This window comes from Bos indicus x Bos taurus, chromosome 19 (genome assembly GCF_003369695.1).
Source record: "Bos indicus x Bos taurus breed Angus x Brahman F1 hybrid chromosome 19, Bos_hybrid_MaternalHap_v2.0, whole genome shotgun sequence".
NCBI classification, from domain to species: domain Eukaryota; kingdom Metazoa; phylum Chordata; class Mammalia; order Artiodactyla; family Bovidae; genus Bos; species Bos indicus x Bos taurus.
Window position 1 is genome coordinate 27,400,345 of NC_040094.1, and position 13,176 is coordinate 27,413,520.

Consider the following 13,176-nt stretch of genomic DNA (forward strand, 5'->3'; position numbering starts at 1 on the left):
TCCAAGTAACACCATCAGCCTGGATGCTAAAATTCACACTCGAGAGAATGAATGATTCAGTGAACATATGCCAAGACATACAAGTATATAGGCATCCTTAACCTACATGCAGGAAGTGCTCCTAAATTTTATTTTTGGATTAGCTATTGAAACCAGAAATATATTTATGTACCCCTGGAACACTGTTATGACCATTGGGTAAGTTTTCTTGTGCCGTGCTGTGCTTAGTCACTCAGTCATGTCCCACTCTGCTACCCCCATGGGCTGTAGCTTGCCAGGCTCCTCTGTCCATGGGAACTCTCCAGGCAAAAATGCTGGAGTGGGTTTCCATGCCCTCCTCCAGGGGACCTTCCCAACCCAGGGATCTTAACTCGGGTCTCCTGCACTGCAGGCAGATTCTTTACCAGCTGAGCTACCAGGGAAGCCTAAGTTTTCCTAATAACCACCAAAATGTATTTTTCCCATAACACAATGATACATTTTAAAGTATTTTCCAAAAAAGTTAAAAAAAATTAAAAAATACAGGTGCTTTCCAGCGTTGAGAACCACTGGTAAAGCACAGGCTTAGAGACAGCCCTACACTCTTCCACTTAGTAGCTCTGCATACCTGGGAAAATGACTGCAGCTTTGTAGCTCAGTGTTCTCACCTGTAAAATGGGATAATATTAGTTGTGATGTGCAGGCTCAATAGTTGTGATGCATGGGCTTAGTTGCTTTGCGGCATATGGGATCTCAGTTCCCTGACCAGGGATTAAATCCACATCTCTTGCATTGCAAGGAGGATTCTTGACCACTGGACCTTCAGGGATGTTCCAAACGGGATAAATTATTAAATACATAAGATTCTTGTGAGAACTGTGAGATAATGCACAAAAAGCTCTTAGCATATACCAGGCTCTAGAATGTGTACAATGGCAGTTAACTCTGCAGCAACTGCTGGTGCAAACAAGGAGAGGAGAGATGGTGCAGTGGTAAAGAATCCGCCTGCCAACACAGGAGATGTAAGAGACATGGGTTTAATTCCTGGGTTGGGAAATCCCCTGGAGTAGGGAATGACAACCCACTCCAATATTCCTGCCTGCAAAATTCCATGGACAGAGGAGCCTGGTGGGTTACACAGTCCATGGGGTCACAAAGAGTCAGACATGACTGAATACACACATACACAGCCAAGAGTTGAAAGAAAGGGGTAGAAGGAAAGAGTGCTCGTGTGAGGATTTTCAAAGTGTAATCACAGTAGATGGGGAAATCTCAAAAGGCACCGCAGCAAGAGATATGTTTACATGTTAAGGCGTCCTCTCCCAGCTTGGGGATGAAGAGGCAGTGTCCTCAATGGGCGTCAGGTGGCGCCACAAGCCTACAGAGTCCAGCTTTGTGTGGGAAAGCAGATGAGAAGGAATGAAAAAGTGAAATCTCAGAGCCCTCGTCAATCTGACACAGCTGCCACTTTGAACAGTGGCAGTGTCTTTTAAGTCAGGGGTTTACATTTCAATAAACCCATAAAATTCAATATACACACCATTCCCCTCATCTAGATTCTTAATTATTTCTATACCAAGAGACATGTTGAAACATGCATACTGTTTGTGTATTACTTAATATAAAAATAATATCATAACCAGCATTCCAAAGTAAGACAAGCTATTTCTATAGGCAAGTACGGCAGTGAAACAACAGCCCTGGTGGAGAAAAGAGGAAAATGTGATGAACATTCATGACAACTGTGGTGGAGATGAGTGACCCAGTATCACCCACCCCTCTTAAGAGTCCCAGACGTTGGAATTTCTCTGGTGGTCCACTGGTTAAGAATCTGCTTTCCAATACAGAGGGCACAGGTTTGATCCCTGGTAAGGGAACTAAGATCCCATATGCCGCGTGGTACGGACCAAAAAAAAAGAAGAGCACAATTCCCAGTTCTCTTTGAGCTGGTGTGGACGCATAGCTAAGCCCTGACCTGTGCAACATGAATGGAAAGGGAAGTTTGCAGGAAATTCCCTTGAGAGACAGATGGCAGGCATCTTCCTCCATTCTCTGCCTACAACATGGTTTTGATGCCAGCCGCTCCACCTTATACGTGAAGGCAGGAGCTTCACCCTAGAGATAATCCCAGAAGACTGTGAGGGCTCTTTAGGAACCCTGAATTGCCTTTTATGTGAGGGAAAAAACTTAAATCATGAGTAAGCTGTTGTTATTTTGGGTCATAGCCAAACATCATCCAACTGACATTTCATGTAAGAGCCCTGGCTTTGTGTTTTAATTTTTTGGCCACACCACACAGCATGTGGGATCTCAGTTCCCTGACCAAACCTGTGCCTCTTGCCTCTAACATTGGAAGCACAGAGTCTTAACCACTGGACCACCAGGGAGGTCCCTCTTGCTTTGTTTTTAAAGGATAACTTTTGTATTTTAAAAATATTTGGATAAAGAAAATGGAAGATAAGGGACTTCGCTGGTGCTCCAGTGGCTAAGACTCTGTGCTCCCAATGCAGAGGTCCCCGGGTTCGATCCCTGGTCAAGAAACTAGATTCCACATGTGGAAACTAAAGATCCTGCGTGCTGCAACTAAGACCTGATCCAACCAAAAAAAAAAAGAGAAGTAGAGAAGATGGTGACAGAGATGTAAAGACAACTTTCAAACTTATAAGACTGAGGAGCATCATAGGGAGAAGGGGGAAATGTCAACAATAAAACAGTAAAAATGTTGCTAATTGGAGTCTTCTTTCAGTGCAGTCTGAGAAGAGGGAAAGTCCAGAGTGGGAGGATTAAAGATCTACAAAGCTCCTGCTGTTGAAACAAGCTGGGCTCTCCCACTAACTCTGAATTACTCACCAAACTAGTAACCAGTGGGGTTTCATCAAGGTCATTGGTTTCTGAGATGAGAAAGTTAACAAGTAGAGGTGAAGTTTAAGATATTAATCATTCAATATTGAGTCACCATGGACAGACACTTTTCCAACAGGTAGTTCACTTTTATATTTACTGAACTTTCTGGGATGATAGTAAGGACTATTATAGTAAGGACATTATAACTATGTATTTCACGAGTGTGTGTGCTCAGTCATGTCTGACTCTCTGCGACCCCATGGACTGTAGCTCGCCAGGCTCCTCTGTCCATGGGATTCTCCAGGGAGGAATACTGGAGTGGGTTGCCATTTCCTCCTCCAGAGGATCTTCCCGACCCAGGGATTGCACCCAGTTCTGCATTGGCAGGCAGATTCTTTACCACTGCAACACCTGGGAAGCTCACTTAGTAGTAGTCTTTTCCTCTGGGAAAAGGAATACTTTGATAGTAAAGACCAGAGGCCCATTAAATGGGAAAATCACAGATGGGTTCCTTCCAGAACAACAAATGAGGCCCAACAGTAAACGAGGCCCTTAACCGTGCCTCTAGTCTAGAGATACCCTTTGCTTGACATTTGTTGTTAGCAATATATAGACAACTATAGCTGTTTGTGCTCTTTTTCATTTGCTTTTGAACTTCTATCTTTGGGTACTTATAATTGGTTTAAAAATGAAGTTCTGTGGCTGAGATGTTTTTTAATTTCTTAAATAGAAGTCCTTCGAACTGCCTTGGATCCAAAACAATCTGCAGCCTGTCTGTTCTGCTTTTCCTGGGTACTCCAGCAAGAATATCTATATTGAAGTCCTCAAGACCACTCTCAGATTTGATGATTTGCTAGCAGGACTCACCAAACTCAGGAAGCAGGTTTATTACAGTGAAAGGATGCAGATTAAAATTAGCAAGGAGACGGGCTTCCCTGGTGGTCCAGAGGTTAAGACTCCATGATTTTAACTTCAAGGAGCAAAAAGTTCTATCCCTAGTCAGGAAGTTCCACATGCCATGAGAGAAAGAAAGAAAAGAAAAATCAAATTCGAAAAAAAAAAAAAAAAATCAGCAAAGAGAAAAGGTACATAGGGTGGAATTCAGGAGACCAGACACAAACTTCTGGTTCTCCCTGTTCTGGGGAATCACACAATCAGTGCATAACTCTCCCAGCAACAATATATGACAACACATACATGGTGTTGCCAAACAAGGAAGCTCAAGCTTTGCAGTTCAGGATTTCTGCTGGGGGTCAGTCATGGAAGCATGGAATGCCAGTGTGACTGACCTTAGCTATTCAGTCTTTGGCCCAGATGCAGTGTGGCCCAAGCCCGTAGGCATACAAAACAGGTGTTCAGGATGCATCACATTGTTAACATAAACTATCTGGTAAGGCCCAAGGCCTCAGATATACAAATTCTCTTAGCAGGCAAGATTTCCCAAGGGCTCAAAGGTTATCCCCTAGAGGCTGGTTAAGGGCCAGCCCTGGAAATCTTGGGAATGGGCAGAGTTTGTGCAGCCCAGACCACCGAGTTCTCCCTCTTTTTTTTATAACAAGGCCATAAAAAGTAATAATATTGAAAGATCAGCTGTTATCCTTATGGGAATTCCCTTGTGTGTTATTTGTTGTTTTTCCCTTGCTGCTTTTAATATTTGTTCTTTGTGTTTGATCTTTGTTAATTTGATTAATATGTGTCTTGGGGTGTTTCTCCTTGGGTTTATCCTGTTTGGGACTCTCTGGGTTTCTTGGACTTGGGTGATTATTTCCTTCCCCATTTTAGGGAAGTTTTCAACTATTATCTCCTCAAGTATTTTCTCATGGTCTTTCTTTTTGTCTTCTTCTTCTGGAACCCCTATGATTCGAATGTTGTAGCGTTTAATATTGTCCTGGAGGTCTCTGAGATTGTCCTCATTTCTTTTAATTCGTTTTTCTTTTATCCTCTCTGATTCATTTATTTCTACCATTCTATCTTCTAATTCACTAATCCTATCTTCTGCCTCTGTTATTCTACTATTTGTTGCCTCCAGAGTGTTTTTAATTTCATTTATTGCATTATTCATTATATATTGACTCTTTTTTATTTCTTCTAGGTCCTTGTTAAACCTTTCTTGCATCTTCTCAATCCTTGTCTCCAGGCTATTTATCTGTGATTCCATTTTAATTTCAAGATTTTGGATCAATTTCACTATCATTATTTGGAATTCTTTATCAGGTAGATTCCCTATCTCTTCCTCTTTTGTTTGGTTTGGTGGGCATTTATCCTGTTCCTTTATCTGCTGGGTATTCCTCTGTCTCTTCATTCACAAATATTAAAAGCAGCAAGGGAAAAACAACAAATAACACACAAGGGAATTCCCATAAGGATAACAGCTGATCTTTCAATAGAAACTCTTCAGGCCAGGAGGGAATGGCAAGACATACTTAAAATGATGAAAGAAAATAACCTACAGCCCAGATTATTGTACCCAGCAAGGATCTCATTCAAGTATGAAGGAGAAATCAAAAGCTTTTCAGACAAGCAAAAGCTGAGAGAATTCTGCATCACCAAACCAGCTCTCCAACAAATACTAAAGGATATTCTCTAGACAGGAAACACAAAAATGGTGTATAAACTCAAACCCAAAACAATAAAGTAAATGGCAACGGGATCATACTTATTAGTAATTACCTTAAACGTAAATGGGTTGAATGCCCCAACCAAAAGACAAAGACTGGCTGAATGGATACAAAAACAAGACCCCTACATATGTTGTCTACAAGAGACCCACTTCAAAACAGGGGACACATACAGACTGAAAGTGAAGGGCTGGAAAAAGATTTTCCACGCAAATTGGGACCAAAAGAAAGCAGGAGTCACAATACTCGTATCAGATAAATTAGACTTTAAAACAAAGGCTGTGAAAAGAGACAAAGAAGGTCACTACATAATGATCAAAGGATCAATCCAAGAAGAAGATATAACAATTATAAATATATATCCACCCAACATGGGAGCACCGCAGTATGTAAGACAAATCCTAACAAGTATGAAAGGAGAAATTAACAATAACACAATAATAGTGGGAGACTTTAATACCCCACTCACACTTATGGATAGATCAACTAAACAGAAAATTAACAAGAAAAAAAAAAAACAAAAACATGTATCTATAAAGTTCACTAAAGCAAAGCACAGTAAAATGAGGTATGGCAATAAAAGGCGTTAAATTTATCAAATTAAAAAAAAAATAATAAAGTGCTGAAAAAAAAAAAAGTAATAATAATAACCCCAATACCTTTATGATAAAGAACCATTACGTGAGCTAGCCTCTGAAGACCTTGAGAAGAGTCCAAGCAAACCTTTTTTTTTTTTTTAAGATGTTTTCATGTGGACTATTTATAAAGTCTTTATTGAATTTGTTACAATGTTGCTTCTTTTTATGTTTTGGTTTTTAGGCCGAGAGGCATTGTAGGATCTTAACTCCCAGAGTAGGGATTGAACCCACACCCTCTGCACTGGAAGGCAAAGTCTTAACCACCAGACTGCCAAGGGAAGTCTCAAAGCATGCTTCTAACAGCGATGTGTCAAGCATGGCGGCACTTGGTAAATGAGTCAGTGGACACAGGGAGGGCCATTACTGGTGCCTCGGAAGATGGCAGAGCTGTGTCTTAGAGTCACTCGGTTTTTCCAACTGGCTCTGTGACTAAGCCCATTCCTACAGCTCTTTCCCTCAGCTAGCTTCCTCCCAAATGTTTCCTTTATTTTTCCTTCCATCCCTTCCTCTCTGCTCCAGCTGTTCCAAGACCCCCTAAAATCCAAATTTCCATTCAGTCCCCTCCAAGCAAGCCATCCAAGCTCTAGGGCTTCCCTGCAGGGCCAGGACTAGACTGAGCCAAGAGAGGCACAAGGTCATGCAAGAAATCAAATGCCTCCAGGAATTCCGTACCTCAGACATTCACTCTGGTCCTGGCCTCACATTCTGTCTTGAAAGGGTATCTGCTCGGGAACTGTACCCCTAGTCTTGCATGTGTTGAGAGGAAATGGGCAAGTTTGAGAAGAAACACAGAAGCCGGGTTCTGGGAAACAAATGAGCATTAATTCTCACAAGCATGAATGCATCTTCACATCCTCCTCTTTAATATACACCACCCTAGTGGCTAATTCAATCAACATTAAGTTTCAGAAAATAACTTTATCAGTCATCATCCACTTCTCTTCATTTTTACCAGGGACAATCCACCCTTCAACCCTTGCAAAGGTATGAGGGCTCTGATACCACAGCACCCTGGAATCTTTCTTCCCAGTATAAACTACTTCTTGATGGTGGAAAGCGTGCCGGAACCTTTCAGTTCAAAGTCTTCTTGCATTTCCCTGATTCCAGGCAGAAAATTACTACAAGAGCTATCAGGAGCTCTGACCCTGATTGACAAGGACATTTGAGCTACTTACATGGCACGACAAGTCAGAAAGCTTCCATTAATTTCCAAGGATTACGTCCAATGCTTTTCCAACTGGTGTGGTACTTCTGATGATTTAGAAAGAGGAAATGTAAACAAGCTTTCTTCCACGTTTACCATTTGATCAAGGACTCATGTAAGAAATGTATGAACCAAGGCAGTGCATACGGGGATCTGCCAGCAGCTTCGCATCACAAAATAAATACACAGAGACATTCCAATTGCTCGAGTTTTTCTCTCTTTTTTCAGAAGCAGATTCTCGGGCACAGGTCTAGTGAGGGTATCACCACATTCATTACATTCATAGGATTCTTCCCTGAAATGAAGTCTTTGATGTTGTCGTAAAGCTTGACCTAGGTCAGCGAGCATGTCCACAGTTTTGTTTTTTTTTTTCATGTCCACATTTATTACAGCCAGTTTCTCGCCTGTATGAATTCTCTGGGTTTCAACCATCAGTATAACTGAAGACCTTCCAACACTTATGATGTTATTCACAGGGTTTCTCTCCAGAATAAATTATTTGATGTTTAAGAGCTGATTAAAGGTTTTACAGCATTCAATAAATTATAGGGTTTCTCTCATGAGTAGACTCAGTGATATAGAATGAGATGTGGGCTCTGAGGAAAGGTTTTCCTGTAGTCATTATATTTAAACAGTTTCTCTTCTAACGTGAAGTCTCTGAATTGTTAAGGCTGAATTATATCTAAATGTTTCCCCACACTCCTTACATTCATAAGATTTTTTCCAGTATGAATTCACCGATGTTCAATGAGACCTAAGCTGTAGCTGAGGGCTCTTCCACACTCAATGTACTCACAGGGATTTGTCTCAAATGAATTTTCTGATGTTGAACAATGTATGAACTCTTCTAGAAACTTTTCCCACACTCATTACATTCCTATGGCATTTTTCCACTGTGAATTCTCTGATGTTCAGCAAGTCAAGATTGCCACCTAAAAAAGTTTCCCCACATTCCTTTCATTCATTGGGTTTTTTCCACTATGATTCAACAACACCTAACAAATTCCAACTTCCCTTTGAAAATTCTCATAAAATTCATTGTTTATGATTTTTCTCCAGTATGAATTATCCTATGTGGAGTATGATATACATTTTTTGGCCCCACACGTCACATTTTCACCTAGCTCACTGGTAAAAAAAATTTTTTTAATTGATAAAACTTTGCTGTTGGGGGGTGGGGGGACATGAGCCTTTGTTCATTACTTGAGGAATGCAAATTGGCACAAATTCCAGGAACAAATTTTCCCAATCCAAAAACATGTCTACTTTTGACAGAGAAATTCTACTTCTAGGAACATGTTCTACAGATAGACTTTATTGTGTATAAAATCACAATCGTACAAGGTTATTTAGTGCAACATTGTTCATAATAGCAAATGGTTTGAAGTAGTCTAAATGGATCCAAAGGGAAGTGGTTAGCTAAATTATACAAGCATAAAATGAGACACCTTGTAGCCATGACTAATGAGGAAGCTCTGTATAAACCAATATGGAACTACCTTAAAAATGAAAATAAGGTTCAGAATAGTCTTTACTGAGCATTACCAATTGTGAACTGAACATAACCAAAAACACAGAACAAAAACAGAGTGGGGTGGGTGGGAGGGAGGTTCAAGAGCGAGGGGACATATGTATATTTATGGCTGATTCACACTGTTGTAGGGCAGAAACCAACACAACACTGTAAAGCAATTATCCTCCAATTAAAAATAAATTTTAGAAAAACAGAGGGAGGAAAATCCCACAGATATGACTGTATATGCATAGCCTATGTCTAACAGGATTGAGATCCTTATTCTAGGGAGAAAAGCTGGGTGCTGGTACCATTTAGTTTTGTTTTCTGCACCTCGCTAAAGTACTGCTCATCTTAAAAATTAAATGGAAAAACCTGTGAAATCTAGAAAAGAGACAAATGGAGAGATGTGAATTCAGGCAGGTGAGGTTATGACACAGCAAGGAAGTTAAGGGAGAGCATTATTTAAAACTGTAATCTGTTGCCCTTTCTGGTCCCACAGGTACAGGGCTTGGAAACTGACATTCCATTTTAACAACAAGTAAAAAGCTAAACAAGCTGAAAAATCAAAAACTCTTCTGAGATCCATAAAAGAAGTGAGGTCACAGGGCAAACGACTACCCCCCTAAAACCGGAGAAACAGGTAACTGCAGAGAATCACAACACACTGGAGAGAAACCTCCACTGGAACTAGTGTTGGGCTAGGGAAACTGGAACTAGGAGAATTACTGGGAACAATTCAGAGAGTGTGGACAAGTCTAAGAGTTAAATCTTCAAAAGGACATGGTTACAAGGGTGGGAGGGGCATGCTTTTGTGAATTTTATCTTCAAGAACTCAATCAACTTCTTGCAGTAAATACTGGAGAAAAATCTCCTTGTGCTTGTAGCTACGGAAGAAAAGGAACTATTCTGAAACACTGCAGAGCACTCTGTTCTTAACAAGGACTACCCTCAGGAGAAACTAGCTAATCAGAACTTAACCTGCCAGGGTTTCATCAAGCCTAACAGACCTACAGAAAGGGAAATATCCAACTTCAGCCTCCTATAAGCATCCTGTCAAACCCAAGTGGGTCAGAAAAAGGGTAGAGAGAAAAAAAAAACCCCTGAGAAACACATATGAAATTCACAATTCAGAGGCACAGGCTCACTAAAAGACTGAGACCTAATCACTGGCCTATAAAACACTCCCTGTCAGGAATCGCCTGGCGGTCCAGTGGTTAGACTTCCTACTTTCACTAATGAGGGCCCCAGTTTGATCCCAGGTCAAGGAACTAAGATTCCTACATGCCTTGCAGTCAAAAAACCAAAACATTTTTAAAATGGGAGCAACCTTGTAACAAACTCAATGAAGATTTTTCTTTAATGGTCCACATCAAAACAAAAATCTAAAAAAAAGTTATAAAGCATACTAAGAGCATACGCAGCTTCAAGAGACAGAAAGCATCAGGACCAGACATGGAGGAATGTTGGAATTATCAGACAGGGCATTTAAAACAACTATGATTAACATGCTAAGGACTCTAATAATGGGTAAAACAGATAGTGTGCAAGAAGAGATGCGCAATGTAAGCAACAGAGATGTATATTCTGAGAAATAACCAAAAAGGAATACTAACGATTAAACACTCTAACAGAAATGAAGAATGCTTTTGATGAGCTTGTGAGCTGACAGGGCAGAGTTGAGGAAGAATCTCTGAGCTTGAAGTATGTCTCAAGAGAAAACTCCAAATTAAAAATCAAAGAAAACAAAGACTAAACAACAGAACAAAATATCCAAGAACTATGGGACAACTACAAAAAGTGTGACAAGTGTAATGGGAATTTTCTCAAACTGATTAACATCAGACACAAAATGGCAGATCCAGAAAGCCAAGAGGGAGCAAGCAGGATAAATGCCCCCTCCTCAAAAAAAAAAACACAAAAAACAACTATACCTAGGCATATCATTTTCAAACTACATAAAATCAAACATAATGAAAAATTCTGAAAGAAGCCAGAGAGAAAACACACTTCACTTACAGAGGAGCAAAGATAAGAATTACGTACAACTGCTCAGAAACCAATCAAGCAAAAGAGTAAAGTGAAATATTTAAAGTGTTGAGGAGGGCCTTCCCTGGTGGTCCAGAGGCTAAGGCTTTGCCTTCCAACCCAGGGGGTGCTGGTTTGATCTCTGGTCAGGGAGCTAGGATCCCACATGCCTCACAGCCAAAAAAACAAAGTATAAAAACAGAAGCAATATTTTAACAAATTTAATAAAGATTTTTTTAAAAAAGGCTTCAGAGTAGCACCAATCACATAAAAAGAGGGGGGACTAAAGAGCTAGCTTAGCAGACACCTCACCAAAGAAGATACACAAATGACAAACACATGAAAAGATGCTCCACGTCATATGTCATCAGAGAAATGCAAATGAAAGCAACACTGCTGCTGCTGCTGCTGCTGCTGCTAAGTCGCTTCAGTCGTGTCCGACTCTGTACAACCCCATAGACGGCAGCCCACCAGGCTCCCCCGTCCCTGGGATTCTCCAGGCAACAACACTGGAGTGGGTTGCCATTTCCTTCTCCAATGCATGAAAGTGAAAAGGGAAAGTGAAGTCGCTCAGTCGTGTCCGACTCTTCGCTACCCCATGGATTGCAGCCTACAATGAGACACCATTAAAACATCTATCAGAGGAACCTTCCCTGGTGGTCCAGAGGCTGACTCCATGTTCCCAATGCAGGGGGCCTGAGTTCAATCCCTGGTCAGGGAACTAGATCCCACAAGCTGCCACTAAGACCTGGAGCAGCCAAATAAATATTAAATTAAAAAAAAAAAAACACCTATTAAGAATACCCAAAATCCAGAACAATGACAACACCAAATGCTGGCAGGAATGTGGAGCAAAAGCAACTCTCATTCATTGCTGATAGTAATGTAAAATGGTACAGCCACTTTGAAAGACAGCTGGCAGTTTCTTACAAAACCCTACTCTTACCATACGATCTATCAATCACGTTCTCAGTATTTACCCAAAGGAGTTGAAAACTTACATCGATGCAAAAACCTGCAGGTAGATGCTGAAAATAATTTTATCCAATTACTAAAACCTGGAAGCAACCAAGGTGTGCTTGAGTGGATGAATGGATTAACCATGGCTCATCTGGAAAATGGTTTATTATTTATTGCCAGAAAGAAATGAGCTATCAAGCCATGAAAAGACATTAAGAAAACTGAAATATATATTATTTAGTGAAAGAAGTCAACTTGAAAAATCACATACAGTATGATTCCAACTCTATGACACACTGGAAAAGGCAAAACTATGGAGGCAGTAAAAAGATCAGCCAGGGGTTGGGAGGAAGGTGGGAAGAACAGGAAGAGCACAGAGGATTTTTTTGGGCAGAGAATGTGGCTGAACCACACTGACTCCATACTGTCAGTTTCATCTTAGGCCTGCAGTTCTCGCCTCTTGTTACTGAACTTAAGCCTGTTCACAAAGAATGTACCCAAGCCAGGGAAGTTCTCTGTCAACTTTTACCCTTACCTTCATCTGATATGAAAACTGAAAGAATGCCTTTTGCTGATGCAGATTATGATACCCCCCGAGGGTAGGAAAAAAACAAGTTTCCAGTCTGTGCAGCCCTGCTTCTCACATGGTAGTCAGATTCTATTTTTTTTTTTTCAGATTCTATTTTTAGCTTTGGCCCCTTCACATCCCCCTGTACCTTCTGGATTGTCCAGCTGCTTATATGTAAATTCCCCACAAGAAACTTTGTAATTGTAGTTTAGGAAGTTGCCCTCTCATTTTTCTATCTCAAAGTTCCTTCTTGGTTCAGAGGATATTATTCAATACCTTCCTTTTCTTGGATCAGCTTTATATGACACTATGGTGGATACATGTCATCATACACTTGTCCAAACACACAGAATACACAACACCAAGAGTGAACCCTAGTGTAAACTATGGACTTTGGATGCTGAAGATGTGTCAGCGTAGGTTCACCAATTCTAACAAATGTACCAAGCTGACTGGGGGCGGGGGCGGGGGGAGTGCTGATAATGTGCGAGGCTGAGCACAACACCAAAAGCGAACCCTAATGTAAACTATGGACTTTGGATGATGTTGATGATGTGTTAACATAGGTTCATCAATTGTTAACAAACAAACCAAGCTGACCGGGGTCGGGGGATGTTGATAATGTGGGAAGCTGTATGTGTGTGGAGACAGGAAGTCTATGGGAAATTTCTGCAACATCTTCTCAATTTTGCTGTGAACCTACAACTGCTCTAAAAAGCAGGGGTGGGAGGAAGGCTCAAGAAGGAGGGGCTACATATAAATATATACATATATAGCTATGATGATTCACAGTGTTGTACAGCAGAAACCAACACAACATTGTA

General features: G+C 40.8%; 1 protein-coding gene across 1 annotated transcript in view; it reads right to left on the reverse strand.

The window, feature by feature from the left end:
• The window catches only part of ZFP3 (ZFP3 zinc finger protein), a 29,049-nt gene extending 21,609 nt beyond the window's left edge, over positions 1-7,440 (reverse strand). Inside the window, exon 1 of the mRNA XM_027516715.1 lies at positions 7,255-7,440. The gene's annotated coding sequence lies outside the window, so the exon portion shown is untranslated. The remainder of the gene's footprint in view (positions 1-7,254) is intronic.
• Positions 7,441-13,176: the final 5,736 nt, after the last annotated feature.